We start from the raw sequence: 15,266 nt of genomic DNA, 5'->3' as shown, positions 1-15,266 counted from the left end.
GAGTAAAAAAGGGACAGTATAAATGTACTTAGGAGATGCAAATAAAATGTTTTCCCTTTATCAGCTCTCTCTTCGTAACTAGACCATGACATCAGCTGCATAGATAGGGAATAGGGTGTGTTGAACGTGGTGTAAAAACACTCCCGTGTATGGTGTAAAGTATTGCCATTTTTGTGGCTCAAGTGTTCCTTATAAGGGAGTTATTCACTCCTCATTTCACCTAGTTTTACTCCTTAATTGGCGTACATGTGCAACACGAAAAATTCCTCACAAGCGGTAAATTTACTCCACTGCAGAAGGAGTACTGGAATACTCCTCTTCCAAGGAGTGAAAAAAAAAACTCCCCTGGAGGGGTTCGCTATGGGACAAGCCATTTACTCCTCATATGGAGTTAATGTCTACCTTTTTGGATAACAGTGTACAATGAATGTCTTAGCAACTTACAATGCATCTGTAATACCTTCACGGCGCCTTACTTATAACAGCAGTATTCATCCCTATCAAATATTGTTTTTTTATTTGAACTGCCGCTTCTGCCGTAGTGTGTAAGTCGAATAATTGCAAAATTAGCAGCATATGGACCGTACAAATAAGAAATATTTGTTTGCCAGAATATTTCGCGGGACCACGAGTTAAATTTTATTAATATTATTCTAGTTTTCCCCCTCACATAACGAGTTTTGGGAATATTAAAAGTACAGCCATGCTTCACTCAGGATTACCAATGGAGTGCCAATAAAGGCGCATTAGTTGAAAGCTGGCTCCATTGGCACTTTGGTTCGACGGCAGACCAATGTAACGCCACTGAAGCGTCATCGTTCATTGAGAAATTCCAGAACGTAATTATATGGGCGGCATGGCTTCGAACTTAAATGGCAATGGTATTCTGGCCATTTTCTGACATGATGCACCTTATTTGTTCAGTTTTGTGTACTTGCGGTTGAGCCAAGATAACACCAATGTAGCCAATAAACTACCACTTATTGGCTCTTCATTCAGGATAGTGCCAATGTTTGTTCAATATTGTGTGCTGCTTGGGCCCATGCCCGTCGCAGCACCACGGAACTCGGCTGGTATGATCCCGGTCCCCGCATATCTGGTGGCCGTTGAAATCCTTGTTGCGAACGGTGCTTACGGTGCTTACGAACGGTGGCTTACATAAGCCGCATAATTTGGGGGGTTGCAACCGGGGGTGGACGATTAACACTAAAAGTTTATTTCTCCGTTAGCTCTTAAGGTTTTACACTTATGGCTGTCAATATGAATTACAATAAGAGAAAAACTTTACTGAGAGATTCCGACGAGGTCTCCTCCACCCCTCCACTACGTCTTGAGTATGTAGTCACTAGTGTAGATTCCACTACGTCATGGACATCATATTCTGAGAAAAATCAAGCGCAATTCGATAAGTTCATGAGCCGACGAGCTAGGTTCAATGTCTTCATCCTTCAGTGTACCAAGTTTCCCAGGGCTGCTTGAAGCGATAGACTAGTTCTGTCAGCTTATCGTGATTTCCGCTGTTTGGGACACTTCCTGTGAAGCTCTTCGAACGAGCGCTGCCGAGATGGCGGGTTCGGACCCGGCCGAGGACGCCAGCAACTTGGTGGCAGGGTACAAGTTGCTTAGACACACCGTCTTCCGCGAGGGACGTTAAATATGGGGTGCCGTGTGATGAGTGTTCCTTCCTCAATCAATCTAGTACAAAGTACTGTCTCATTCGTGGCAGTCTGTAGTGCCTCTGAGTTAACAAAGAAACAAATAGCAACTTGTGGATTTCGAGCACGCATGAAAGTGAGAATCACCCGGTAAAATGTCCCGTCGTTAATCCGAGCTTTGCTGACTCACATTTATTTATTTATTTGTCAACAGATACTGCCACCTTGTTGTCGTAAATGTTGTGCCTGGAATTCTGAGCTCTCTTCCAAGCACAGCACCGCGTTCAATTCCCATACCGTAACCTAGTAGTACGTGAGGAAGTTCAACATAAAAGGACGCATGGCAGTCCGCCACGTCTTCACTTACACCATGGTCCGCTAAAGCTTTCACCGTGTAGCATATTTGCCGAGGTCAACGCACTGATAGCATGGTGCACAACGCACTATACTTTGGTTTGCTTTAGCAGCACGACACCTGTCAGTCCAATTTCTTCTTGCGGAGTGCTATGAGATGACACATGAGTGAAAGAAAGTTACAGGTGTACTTAACTTGGCCATCGAGACTACGTTTTAAAATTAATATCTGTGAACGAAAAATTTTAGTTTGGTGCACCGCTTTGCACCGGTTCAAATCGGTTCGAAGCTTAATTTTTTTCTGCTCTAGACCCGAAACTGAACCGGACCCCCAAGATGAACTTTCCTTCCCAAACTGCACATTCCACACAAAACGACGCTTGAGGCGTGTGTGTTCCATTTAAATAAAACTGATCCACATGATGTTTGAAGGGAATTGTCTCAGGACGAGAGTCGCCGATATTTCGAACAGTGACTGTGCTTCTAAGCACCGTCCTCATCATTGGCATGGTATTACATGGTATTATTATGGCACATACCATGCCAATGATGAGGACGGTGCCTAGATGAACAGTCTCTGTTCGAAATATCGGCGGCTTCATACTTCCCTACCGGTTCCCTGGATTTCTACACGTCTATGCCCCACATAATGGTTGTCGTAACACTTTTAGCGATAGTGTTACGACATTTTTCAGTCGAGTTTATATCGAATAAAAAAGGATGTTTATGTACAAAAAAATCCCCTTAGGGACGCTGGAAAGTGTGCAGAAAGTCATGTATAAAGAAAATTTATTACATTGAGGTTGATCTCACGTATTACATTTATTCTGTAAGCGCACCAGAAACTTCATTTTCGAGCTTAATCATCGAAACTTGAAACGTGATTTTCATTTTCGTCTATGCCTCATCGCTTGACGTGCTTGATTTCATTTTGAAAGTAGCGCAAGAACGGAAGTGGCGTATGTATTTACCTGTTGGAGGCTGCAATGGATGGAGATGCGAGGCGCCTACGCGGATGCAAATAGTCCTTGTGTGGGCTGATGCGCAAGTATCCCACTGGGTCACCAACCTGCAATAACAGCTGCCTTTAGAACATTTAATGAGAATACCATCACTCAATGAGTTGCATCAGGAAGAGTTGCGAAAAATTTCTGTTCGCGAAATGAAAGACGCCGTTATCTTGACACCACCACAAAAGGAACGGTATTTACCCGTTGCGACGTTTATTATCTACACTCTAAAAACAGAACTTAACCGCATGGCACGTGGTGCGCCAATCATTGCTGCGAACAATAGGGTTATCGCTTTTGATTCGAGGAGAGAGGGAGGCGTACGCCTTTTTGTGGCAATTACCATATATCCAAATTGCCACAAAAAGGCGTACGCCCCCTTCTCTCCTCGAATCGGAAGCAATAACCCTATTATTCGTGGCAATGGTTGGCGCACTACGTGCCATGCGGTGAAGCTTTGTTTTTAGAGTGTATGAGCGAAAAGGCATGGCTGAGTGGGTTGATGCGTCCTTTTGTACACTTTCCACATCCTTGTCAAGAAAGTCGCCTCGGATTGGTCTCTTCAAACGAGCTTTCACGATGATTGGACAAATCGTTTGCGGATATCATGGAGAACGTACTCAGAAACAGCAGAAAGCGAAAGCGTCAATTGTGGTTTCTTTCCCGCATAAATCACCATGATTATTTTTGTTTTGGTCTCAAGGTGACATTCATTCCGCGATTATAATTTTTTGCTCTTTGAAACTCGCGTACCAGTGGACCCCTCCTCGAAGTCATCAATCTGTTGTTCCTTACACCCACATTAGCAGATAAACACGAACGTGCCCGGCCGTCCAAGGTCAGCGAACTTGATGATTTGCCACTGAACCACCAAACCCAGTCACCCCGTATAATAAAAAATCACATTAAAAAGCCGGCGGCTTCCGTCTCGATAAAATTTTACGACTCCGTACCCATAACTTACAAGCGTGTACGCGCAGCGTTTCTTGGCTCATCCCAGCAGTGAACAGAAAAGGGCATTAAAAACACATCTTTCCGTTCCTTCGTATATCCAGAGGCCGGAAAGGCCGTTAGTCCTCATTGATGGCTGCGTGTGGCCATTAACGGCGACATAAAAGCCGAGTCGCATTAATGTGAGAATACATGCCGAGCGGCGCTGGGGAAGATTTAGTTTGGGCGTAAGAGTGGCAATCTTGACCGCTGTCGAAGAAGTTGTACAGGGCTTTGGGTTTGAAAGTGATTACCAGAAGCCCGAGGAAATATCGAAGATGGTTCTCGGAAGAGGGGGACCACGTCCAAGTTTGTGTATGCATTTGTTGCGATTCAAATGACTCGTGAAGAAGAGACCTGCGTGAGGTCTCGTGTGTGGTAATTAATGTACTTCGGATAATTGGTTTTTGACTTACATATGCGTTTGTTGTGACTAGGAAAGTTAATGATTGCAACGCACGCAAACAGGAAACTGATGGGAAATATAAACACGCTCAAGGGCGACCGTTGCACTCAAAACTAATAAAAGCAAGAAATGCCACCTTTAGTCGCCAGTGTCCTGTTTCCGTGCATTGCCATAATATCAACTTTCTCAGCCTATACCAACCACCCTAAATTTGTAAACTTCCGTTACAATGAAATCGCTATGTTCGAATTACCGCTTTATTCCAAGTTTTACGCAGTCGCGGCCGAAATACACGCCTTTCAAACCAGCTTATTCGAATTGTACTGCAAGTCGCCTAGCAAGGAAGCCACGGGAAGTCCAGCTCACTTCTTTTTTTTTTTTCGTTCTTGACGGCCAACGTGCTTTCCGCGTGCCTCCGTGGCTACTGCTATTGGTATTGCTCTTCTGGGACTTCCGCTTATATCGAACTGCCACTTATATCGAATTTCGTTCCGGTCCCGTTGACTTCGTTATAACGTGGCCTAGAGCACTGTACGGGCCCGGGCTTACCCAAAAGCCCGAGCCCGGCCCGTCGGCCGGGCCGGGCTTGGCGTTTTTTATGTGGGCCGGGCGCGGGTTTCAGCCACCGGGCCCGGGCTGGGTACGGGCTTCACAACGCCAGACATGGTCGGGCATGTGTACGAGAACATATTTCACGAGACTGGACAGCTGAATTTTCCCGTTACTTTTTTTCCGCATTGGGTATGGGGTATCAAGTATTCTCCTCTGAGAACTATAACTTTTTTATATGTCATCATGCTTATTTCGTGAATGGGTCTGGATTTCACGCGTGCACTCACACACATTTGGGGACGATTGGTGTGATGGGCGCGCTGAGGGTCCTGCACGAGCGTCAGTTAGGTTAGATGTGGGGACATATTTCGTTCTTGTGAGAGTTCAAGAAAGAGGAATTAACACTGGAGCATGTGCAATAGAGCCGCGATGAGTCTCTCTTGAACCGCAATGTACATACGCCCACGCGCCGCTGCGTTCCCAAGCAAGCAACCACCAAGCACAGAGCGGCTTGCCGGCAGAGAAACACAGCCGCTGCTGCGTTGGAGTGTACCTCCTGACTCTCCACCAATTAGCTGCGTCCTTTTCCTTGCAGCGCTATGCCGTTTATTTTTTTTAATTCCGTGTTAGCGCCGCGAAGCAGCTGTGGCTATGAGCGGCATACAGACGTGGACAGAGGGAGAAAGGACAGCTGGAAGGAGTGGGGGACAGAGGGGTTAGTATGCGTCCTGGGCCGACTTCGCTGTGCTCTTTAGTAAATCTAAATACGCCTCCGAACTTCGAGAACAGATAGAGCAGAGGCGGGCTGGGACCGGGCCTGAGCATGGAAACAATCAGGTACGGACTGGGCCCGTGCCGGCGGAGTCGGGCTCGGGCCGGGCTCGGGCTGGAAATATATAGAAGACGTCGGGCCAGAGCCGGGCAATGGGCCTGAAAATTATGCCCGTGCAGTGCTCTAACGTGGCCTTATCTACATATGATTGCGATTATTTTAGGAAAATTGGCAAATTATAAGACATTTGAAAAATGTCAGTCGTCGAAAAAGCCTGACGGAGGCGGAGTTTGAACCACGCACCTCTTGATTGCTGGTCAAGTGTCCTACCAATTAGGTCACGCTGGCATTTTCTTTCCAACGGTTTGTGTTGTGATTGTCTGTTTGTGTGTTCCAGCCTCAGACCAGTTACTTTCCAAAGTCTAAGAACATTGCCACTCAGACCGTCGGCTAGCTTCCATGCAGAATTTGAGCTTCGGTAGTTGAAAAAACTTGATAATGCAGCGAAATATGTAGCGGGACAAGCAGAAAACAGATACTAAGGAAGTAGTGGTACCCAACCCAACCTGATCCTAGTATCCTAGTACAAAAGAAAAAAATCATAACCATACGGTGCAGCGGGGCAGCTTACAGAGAGCAATAAATGGCGAAAAAATGTTGTACAGAAGGGTGCAGAAATGTTTTATATTGTAATACGTAAAACGAAACAAGAAATGTGTTTAGAAACAACAAGAAATGGTGCAGCGACAAGAAAAAACTCCGTGTCAATTAAACAAACAAAAAAGAAACAGAAACTCTTTAAAACCGGATTTTCGCGGCTCAAGGCGCCGTCTCCCAACTTTTGCTCCGAGTGATACTCTTCCGAATTTTGGAGTAAGCGAAGCATACGTTACCAATATGAAGAGCGGAGATTAGAGTGAAGACAGAAAGAATAAAATTGCGTTTGGGATCCTAGTTCTGCATTGTAATATCTATTATGTATGAACATAACAGGAACAGGAAAGCTAGCTGGTGTTGACTTTATGTTGCATTGAGTTTGAGGGAAAACACAGGACGAGAAGAATCGTGACATCGTGAATCTGATATCGTATCATCGTATATATGTCGTGTGTATACTTCTCGTCTTGTGTTTTCCCTCAAACTCAAGGCAAAGTTAACATCAAGCATTATGTGCTGCAGCCTTATGATAATTGAAAGTTGGTCCAGTTCTTTGTGAACAAGCTGCGAAAATTGCCGAAAAAAAAAAAAACACAGTCGCGATGACCGCCTTCTGAGCCTCGTCGGTATGGGTATAGTTTCGTAGCGGCCTATAAACTTTGTTGATATATGTAATTGGAAGTTTCTTAACAATTTCGAAGCAGCAGTTTTGTTGTACCACTTTTAGTAAATATGCCTTCCAAGTGTGAATCAAAGCCCTGGATATTCGCCGACGGCTCAAGAGAATGGCAGAATAGGGTATCGCTCTTAACACGGAAGGTGGCGGTAGTGGTCGTCATGGAACTGCTTGCCGTTGAGAGGGGGGGGGGGGGGGGGGGGGGGTGATGTCGATATCGGCTTACCATTGTTGGCCACACGCGAGTGGGCATCGTCACGACTATACGCTCTTAAAAATGAACTTCACCGTATAGCGGTGTATTGTGTGGTGAAGTTCATTTTTAAGAGTGTAGAAAAAAAAACATGGTGAAGGTGAGGTATGTGCACGATCAACGAAACCGATTCGACAAAAAGGCGCCGTAGATGGAAGGTACGCTAGAGGGGTCTTTGCGCACGGCCAGTTTCTTGGAGACAACGCACAAGGTTAGGAGATTTTGTAGATAGTTCCGCATAAGAACTTCCGCGGTAGAGGATGTTCACCCAGGTTTGTGGAAAGCGCGGGATGTGCGTCTTTTGTGACCATTACCATAACTACATAAGTCTCACAAAAAGGCTTACGCCCCCGTTTATTAAGCAATCGGGGCGCAGAACGACGTCGTATGGGATGGCGGTTGGCAAAGAGCGTGCTATGCGGTGAAGCTCAGCTTTAAGAGTGTATTGACAACGTTTAGGAACGAGCGGTTTTCCATTTTTCGTAAGCGGACCAACAGCCGTACTTTATCTTGCTTAACTCTGTCTATCCAGATTGGCACACAGTTCCTATTTCCAGGAAATCACGAAAGAGAACTATATCTATAGAGGTGAGGAGGGATAACATGGACAACACTGCGCTCCGCACGATGCCTGAGCTATACTAGGATACGCAACGGCCAATGTCACGTGACGAGCGCATTTATATTTCTGAGCACGCAAACTGTTTGAAACGGTATACCGTTCTCAGTAGTCCAATAATAGATGCTCACTGTACAACAACCCAACGCATGATACGCTTGGACGCCGTTTCGTAGTCATTCAGTACACCCAGTTACGGCTGCATGAAGGAACGACGGCATAGAGACTAATGTTTACTTGAGGCCGCTACTCCTGCGGATATCCACACACTCCTCCTAGGCGCGCTTCTACGCATGATTTTTATGCGACCGGCCTTGCAGACGTCCGCTTTTACCACCCGCACATCGAGACGTCGCGCGTATCCGCGGAGGTACCCCCCCCCCCCCCTCACACTTGTAACTGTATGTCAATTTGAATGACAGTTTGTCTTGAACGTGTCATGTAGCGAAGTTGCACTTCCTATATACATCCCAGAGGCTCTTTCACGGAAAGACTCTCCAAAATTTGGAGCCTCGTCTGCTTTCTCCAGGAATCTAGCCTCGTTCAAAGACTATGCTCGGAGTTCTCACTAATTCTGGCGGTGATTGCCCTAGATCTCATCTCACTTAATCACTATCTCATCTCATCCTGGCTATAGTCGTGACGCAGTCCACATAAGGGAGGCCAACAACGGCAAGCCGGTTTTCGCCACCACCACCGCTTTTAGAAATTGGGTAAAATTTGAATCACCTCAAACAGAAAAGAATGGTATAAAACCATGAGGGCGTGTACACAGAGCAAATTTTGCAAAGTGTTCGTCTCTTATCGCGTGAGTTTAAAAATATATTTAAACTGAACTTGAGCACGATGCCATTATCGCGACTGATTTGCTCAGAGAAGGTACTTTAATGTTCTCTGCATCTAAGTATTTTCAACGAATCTGGCATTTTGAATAATTGCTGGAAACCGCGTGTTATTCGGTCCTGCGTTGGGAAAAATTGCAATTTTGACGACACATTCATGTAGACAATCGTCGAAAAAAAAAAAAACAGATGCTCAAGCACCTCCTTGTGTCGGCGTCCGTCCACGTAGCCAACGTGCGTTAACGAGACCAGCAGATGATTGATGTAGGGAAAAAGCGTAGTTCCATGCCCACGCCTGAGACCAACGTAAACTTTGTAGCTGCTGCGCAAAGGTTGATAAGGTGATCACTTTCATCAGGTCCATTTTATGCGCACTCGAAAGATGACTTCGCCGCACAACACGATCTTATGCGGTCAAGTTCTGTATCTAGAGTGCCTGTGTCGAAAAAAGAAGCCGAATGTTCTATGGTTGCACGGAGTGTATGAATGTACCACTCAGACATCGCATTATCTGCAGTGAACAGCTGTTTCGACCTTTGAGGGACATAGTGAATAGTGTGTTTGAGGAGATCATTTCGACTATTTGTTTACCGGTATTTTTTTATTTTTTTATGGATATCTATTGCCGCGTGTCAGGAAACTGGTTAAGTAATAATTCAATATATGTTCCTTTTTAATTTTCTGTATACCTGGTAGGGCCTAGATGGTTGTGCAGTAAAATACATTAAACGTAAAGTGAAGCAAATATGTATTGTTATAGTGTATGTGTGTAAGAAAATACGAAGCGCACTCAAGGCGCATCGCCTACTGTTGCCATTCGCTCCTGTCAATGGCGCGATGAACCACCATTTAGCAACCCCTGTGTGTCTCAAGTGAGCTTCAAACAGCTAGAGCTGTTGGGTTTGTAAAATATATCGTCAGATTAAGAGAAGACAATCAGGTTGTACAACGGATATCGTTATAGCCCTTTCAAGCTCACTATAGGCTCCTGAAATCACTAAACATGACGGGAGAATACGCCGGTAAAATACGACGGAGAATACGGCTCTGCTGGTCCAACAACCCCACTGTTTCACCTCATGACAGCGTGATATATTCCTTTGAGATGAAATCGATGACCAACAAAACGGAACAATTCGTGTGATTCCACATTCGATGAAGTTTCTGCGCGCGACAACCCCAGGACATGGTCATTTGAAGGAAGGCAAGCGTCATGTTTCAGCATGGAGAAGTGCGTTGTTCCCAGGAATTTGAGCTGGATGTGCTGTTTACGGTGATCACCCCATCTCATCATCAGCATCTATTGTTATCGTTGTTGGTATGTGATGATGAGATACTGACATGTATAGGTGCTTTGCACGCATTCAGAATGCGGGTAAAGATTCTGTTAGACTCGTCCTAACATATGAAATAGACAGAGCATAATCCAGTCCGTAACTCTGCGGTAGGGCATTGAACTTGACAACAGAAAAGACCTGGGTTACGCTGAGCGTGAGGTGGTAGGTTCAAACCCGTCCAGCGATTGTTCTGACTCTGGTCTTGCCTAGGTTTTGCGGTCGCCAGTCTTTCAAGACACAGCTCCCCCCGAAGTAGGCCCTAGACGCCGCACAATAACTTTTTGTCTTCCATTCCTGTCTGTTGTCCTCTTTCGAAGTATAGGCAGTTCATAGCCATAGTTGCTTCGCAGTGCCGAATAAGAGCGAGATCAAGCCTCACTTGGCATAATTGCTGTTTTGTTTTTGTTTTTTACGTGTAAGTTCGGTTTGGTAGCCACGTCAATATTTACGATGCAACGAAATTATGACGATTTGCGTGACGCGATAACTCGGTGACTAATAAACCGATAGGAACCAACCGGCTATATGCAGATAAATTACACGTGAAAGATTCTAGCTAACAAGGTCACTGCTGCGGTTAAGGCAATCTGTCGGTGTGGCGTCCGCGTGAGACGGAAATACGGGGGTACGCGTACCTTGCGGGCAGTCTATCTGGCGAACGCGTGATGCTATGCGTGATATCGGATTCAACAACAACAGCCAAAATTTTATGAACTAGCGCGGTTGAAATATCAAAATTTTTCCAGAACGTCGGCATATATTGTAATAAAATATGATGAAAACCGAAGGGAACAGCAATCAGAAGGGGAAAGGGCGGCTTGAGAGGAACACAGAAAGCCGCCAATGTCCAGCACTGAGCGACCGAGAGAGCTATGGGAGCACCCAAGAAGATTAGCGGCGGAGGCAAATTCGACTGTCGGCGCGCACAGTGAGCCCTTACCCTCTTGTATAAATGAATAAGGACTCGTATTTATTTCACTAAAATCCGCAAAGAAATCGGAGATCGTGACGTTTTTTTTGTAAAACACAGCAGCTCGGACATGACTGAGCCCGTCCCAATTTTTTTTATGATTGGCGATTTTATGTGCAAGGGGAGAGATAAGTGAACGAGGGCAGGAATAAAGCGGAGATCACGTGACGCTAGAAAAATTGCGAGTTCACGCTCGTTCTCTGCTTGTTGTTTTTTTTTTCTTGTTTTTCTGGGTTTCCTCTGACGCTTTAAGAGAAATGGCTACAAGATTCCATGTGAAGTTGGCCCAGGATGTACTATCCCCCCGAGCAACATGCCACCACAACGGCAGGTTGGGCGCTCGGGAACGGCACACCACTCTCTCAGAAAAAAGGGTGTGAAAAGGTGGTAACTTCTATAGTTACCACCTAGGTCAACATAGCGTCTTATAAAGGGTGTAAAACGGTGGTAAAAGCAATTATCACATATCCAAATTGCTACAAAAAGCGTACGCCCCCCTCGCTCACCGAATCAGAAGTGGTAACCCTATCATTCGTGGGAGAGAGTGAGGTAGCAGGTACAACTTTGCAACCTTTTAGGCACAATACGACAAATATTACCTCCTGCAAGGGATAACTGCTTCACCGTACCTTTTCTTTTTTTTTTTTCTTTTGAGAGTGCACCACCAGCGAAAATGCATTCCGCATGAATACTTGTTCCGGTTGTTGTTGTTCTACATGTGAGAGTTATTGAGTACAAGACCCCCGTAACTGTTTCCTCCAGTTGGCAACACAACTGCTTCTGTCTTATTTCTCGCACGCAAAACATTGTCGCACTAGGGACTACAAAGGAAGACGGCCTGCAGTCCACCCGCATCTTCTGCAGGACCGGCAGAAGGCGTCTTCTCTTCTCCATTTTTCCAACCGTATAGTGTTTTGATCAACCACGTTCAAGGCCACTAAATTACAGCGTGTCCCTGAATCTAAAGGATGACATCTTTCGCAATGGCCGCAGGCCCTGACCGTATAATAACGGTCGGGACACGCCTTAGCGACGTTATACTGTAAAATCTTGGCGGCAATCGAGTGACGCAACGGCTACATCATGCAAGATGACACGGCTATTCTCCTCGCAAGCTGCATCTCGACCAGGGCTATTTGCACCAAGATCTCGCACGGTACTGCGGGCGAAACTGTCCCATTCTGAATATATATTCAACATGCTTACATATTTTATATGCGGTTTTTCTTGTAGATCCTAGAAGTGTTTATGTCTTCTATTTTCTTTTTTCTTTTTTTTCTTTCTTGTGCGGTGGACTGCGGTTGCTCTTCCCAGGCGGGGCTCATTGACTACGAAGTGTTCGAGAACGCGTAGAATGTAGCACCGTCTCTTTTGATATGTATCGTCCCTCCCTAATGTAACGTCCCGTGGGACCCTTTGAGGTACCCGCATCAATAAATAAAATAAGTGAATGTATATACAGATGCGTCTGCATATTCATGACGAGAATGTATAGACTCTGTCCTGCTACGTTCTAACCCTGTGCAACACTGTCATTGCCTGCGCTCATTCTATCGGTTCTTGACGTCTACTAGCCTGCTTGAACTCCTCTGGCCTCAGAGCTTTTTCCATGAGATGAGATCTTCATAGGACTACATCTCTGGTGGCCGACCCGATGAACTACTATATCCCCATCAGTTAGACGCACCCGCGCGTGTGATATCTCATTTGCGTGTGTAATGTGCGAGTGTGTATGTGTCATCTTTTTCATCGTCATCCCACTCATATGTTAACCCACATGCCCTGATGTATGGTACCGGAATTTTTGCGGTGAATCACCTCATCTCATCGTCATTAGTAGTAGGGTGATTTCACGCCGGATCAGGCAGAGCGGTCCGGTCGACCTCTCCGATTTTTTCTTTCAAACATATATTAAAGCCGTGTCCCTAGGAGGAAAATTGGCACTTGAAGCACTTGAAAATAATTGGTGGTTATTTTTTAATGAATTATCGTCCACATGTGGGCATTTCGACCATTGCGCTTCCTACGCAGTTTGACGGCACGTATCTTCATCACTATTTGACATATGCAGCTGAATTTTTTTCCAAGTATTGTCTGGGTTGGGTAGCATTGCACCCTAAGTTCTAATGGTCCTAAGGGTTGCCTTTGAGTAGATAAAAAGTCGCAAATTTGCCTCATTTGTAAAATATGGTACATTTTGGGAACCTCACAACTCGCCCCCCAGTTGTGATACCCCAAAGTAACCTACATCATTGTGTTCGTCTCGGAATGTCATTTCCTCTCATAGCGAGTACATCGTATTGTGAGTTAGGGCAACGCCCCCAACAATCTTTTTGTGATAGGTGTTTGCGGAAAATGCGTAAATTCGACAGCGCGCGTCCCATATATATGCCCACTTGTGATCAGGGCGGATCTAGAGGGGGGGGTCAGGATGTCCTTACCCCCTCCTCAATTTCTGTTTTCACATAGTGTTTGATTGACCTACACTCTTAAAAATGAACTTCACCGCATAGCACGCTCTTAACCAACCATCATCTCGAATGATATCGTTATCTGCCCTGATTTGATGGAAACGGGAGGCGTACGCCTTTTTTGTGACACTTATGCTGGTCATAATTGTCACAGAAAAGGCGTACGCCTCCCGTTTTCGACAAATCAGGTCAGATAACGATATCATTCGAGGTGATGGTTGGCTAAGAGCGTGCTATGAGGTGAAGTTCATTTTTAAGAGTGTAGATCGTATATCTACCATTCTGGCGTATGCTGGACCCCCCTATCAGAAAAATCCTTGATCCGCCCCTGCTTGTGACATCGTTCATTTTACTCGCAAACGTTCTTCATGACGACTCAAAACAGCACATAAAAAAAAAATTGTTTCAGAGATGGTCGAAGTTACGTTAGTAATTCAGCGTCGTTCGCAATGTAAATTCGACCATCTCTGAAGCAATATTTTTTTAATGTGCTGTTTTGAGTCGTCATGAAGAACGTTTGTGAGTAAAATGAACAATGTCACGAGTGGGCATATATGGAATGCGCGCTGTCGAATTTTCCGTAGACACCCCTCACAAAAAGACTGTTGGGGGCTAATTCGCAATACGATGTACTCGCTAAGAGAAGAAAGGACATTCCGAGACGAACACAATGATGTAGTTTACTTTCGAGTATCGCAACTGGGGGACGAGTTTGTGAGGATCCCGTGATCGTGATCCCAAAAGGTACCATATTTTACAAATGGGGCAAATTTGCGATTTTTTATCTCCTCAAAGGGAAACCTTAGGATCTTCAGAACTTAGGATGCAATGCTAACCACCCAGACAATATGTGGAAAAACATTCAGCTGAATATGTCAAACAGTTATGAAGATCTGTGGCGTCAAACTGCGTAGGAAGCGCAATGGTCGAAATGCCCACATGTGGATGATACTTCATTAAAAAATAACTACCAATTATTTTCAACTAAGTTCAGCTCCAATATGCCTCCTAGGGACAGGGCTTTAATACAGGGTGTCCGGTGAGAAAGTGTCATAAAATTTCTAAAAATTGGCTTAACTTCAGAAAATTATGAAACTACTTGGAATACAAGCACAGAGACTTTTGCCACAGATTCAGGCCGTTTGCATTCGCATCACACATTAATTAAGCTAATTTTGCTAATTGAACTCGAAAATTAGCCAAGCAAAGGTAACGTTTTTCTTGATGAATTCGGAAGCCAATGGCCATAGCACACTATTCCAACCGAAATCACAGGTTTTTTCAGAAGATTTTAATAAAAATTTGACAGCCGCAGAACCGTACGTCACTTGGCAAGGCGTGCTCCATGAAATTTGCGTTTGCACAAATGCTGGCTCTGCCTTTATCGAGAGAAAGTGGAAACAGCCACACCCGATCGAGGGCATTACAGCAGTAACCGACGTTATCACTGGCTGGAAACTGACGGTATTCACGTTGATAAAGGCGGAAGGCGTGATTATGTCCTTGTTCGCATAGGAGGGAGGGTATTTGGATGGAACCAAAAGTTCCGCAAACGTAAATATCACCAAGCTCACCTCGCACGGGGACAGTTTTGTGGCTGTCAAATTTTTGTACAAATCTTCTGAAAAAAACTGTGATTTCGGTTAGAATAGTGTGCTATGGACATTGGCTTCCGAATTCATCAAGAAAAACGTTACCTTTG

General features: G+C 45.1%; 1 protein-coding gene across 1 annotated transcript in view; it reads right to left on the bottom strand.

Moving 5' to 3' along the window:
* The window catches only part of LOC135368021 (titin-like), a 145,901-nt gene that overhangs the window by 54,235 nt on the left and 76,400 nt on the right, over positions 1-15,266 (bottom strand). The window contains exon 2 of the mRNA XM_064601104.1: positions 2,981-3,078. The gene's annotated coding sequence lies outside the window, so the exon portion shown is untranslated. The remainder of the gene's footprint in view (positions 1-2,980; positions 3,079-15,266) is intronic.

The sequence above is a fragment of the Ornithodoros turicata genome, chromosome 9 (genome assembly GCF_037126465.1).
Source record: "Ornithodoros turicata isolate Travis chromosome 9, ASM3712646v1, whole genome shotgun sequence".
In the NCBI taxonomy this organism is placed as follows: domain Eukaryota; kingdom Metazoa; phylum Arthropoda; class Arachnida; order Ixodida; family Argasidae; genus Ornithodoros; species Ornithodoros turicata.
Note: the sequence above shows the minus strand (reverse complement) of the source record. Positions and strands in the feature narration are given on the sequence as shown.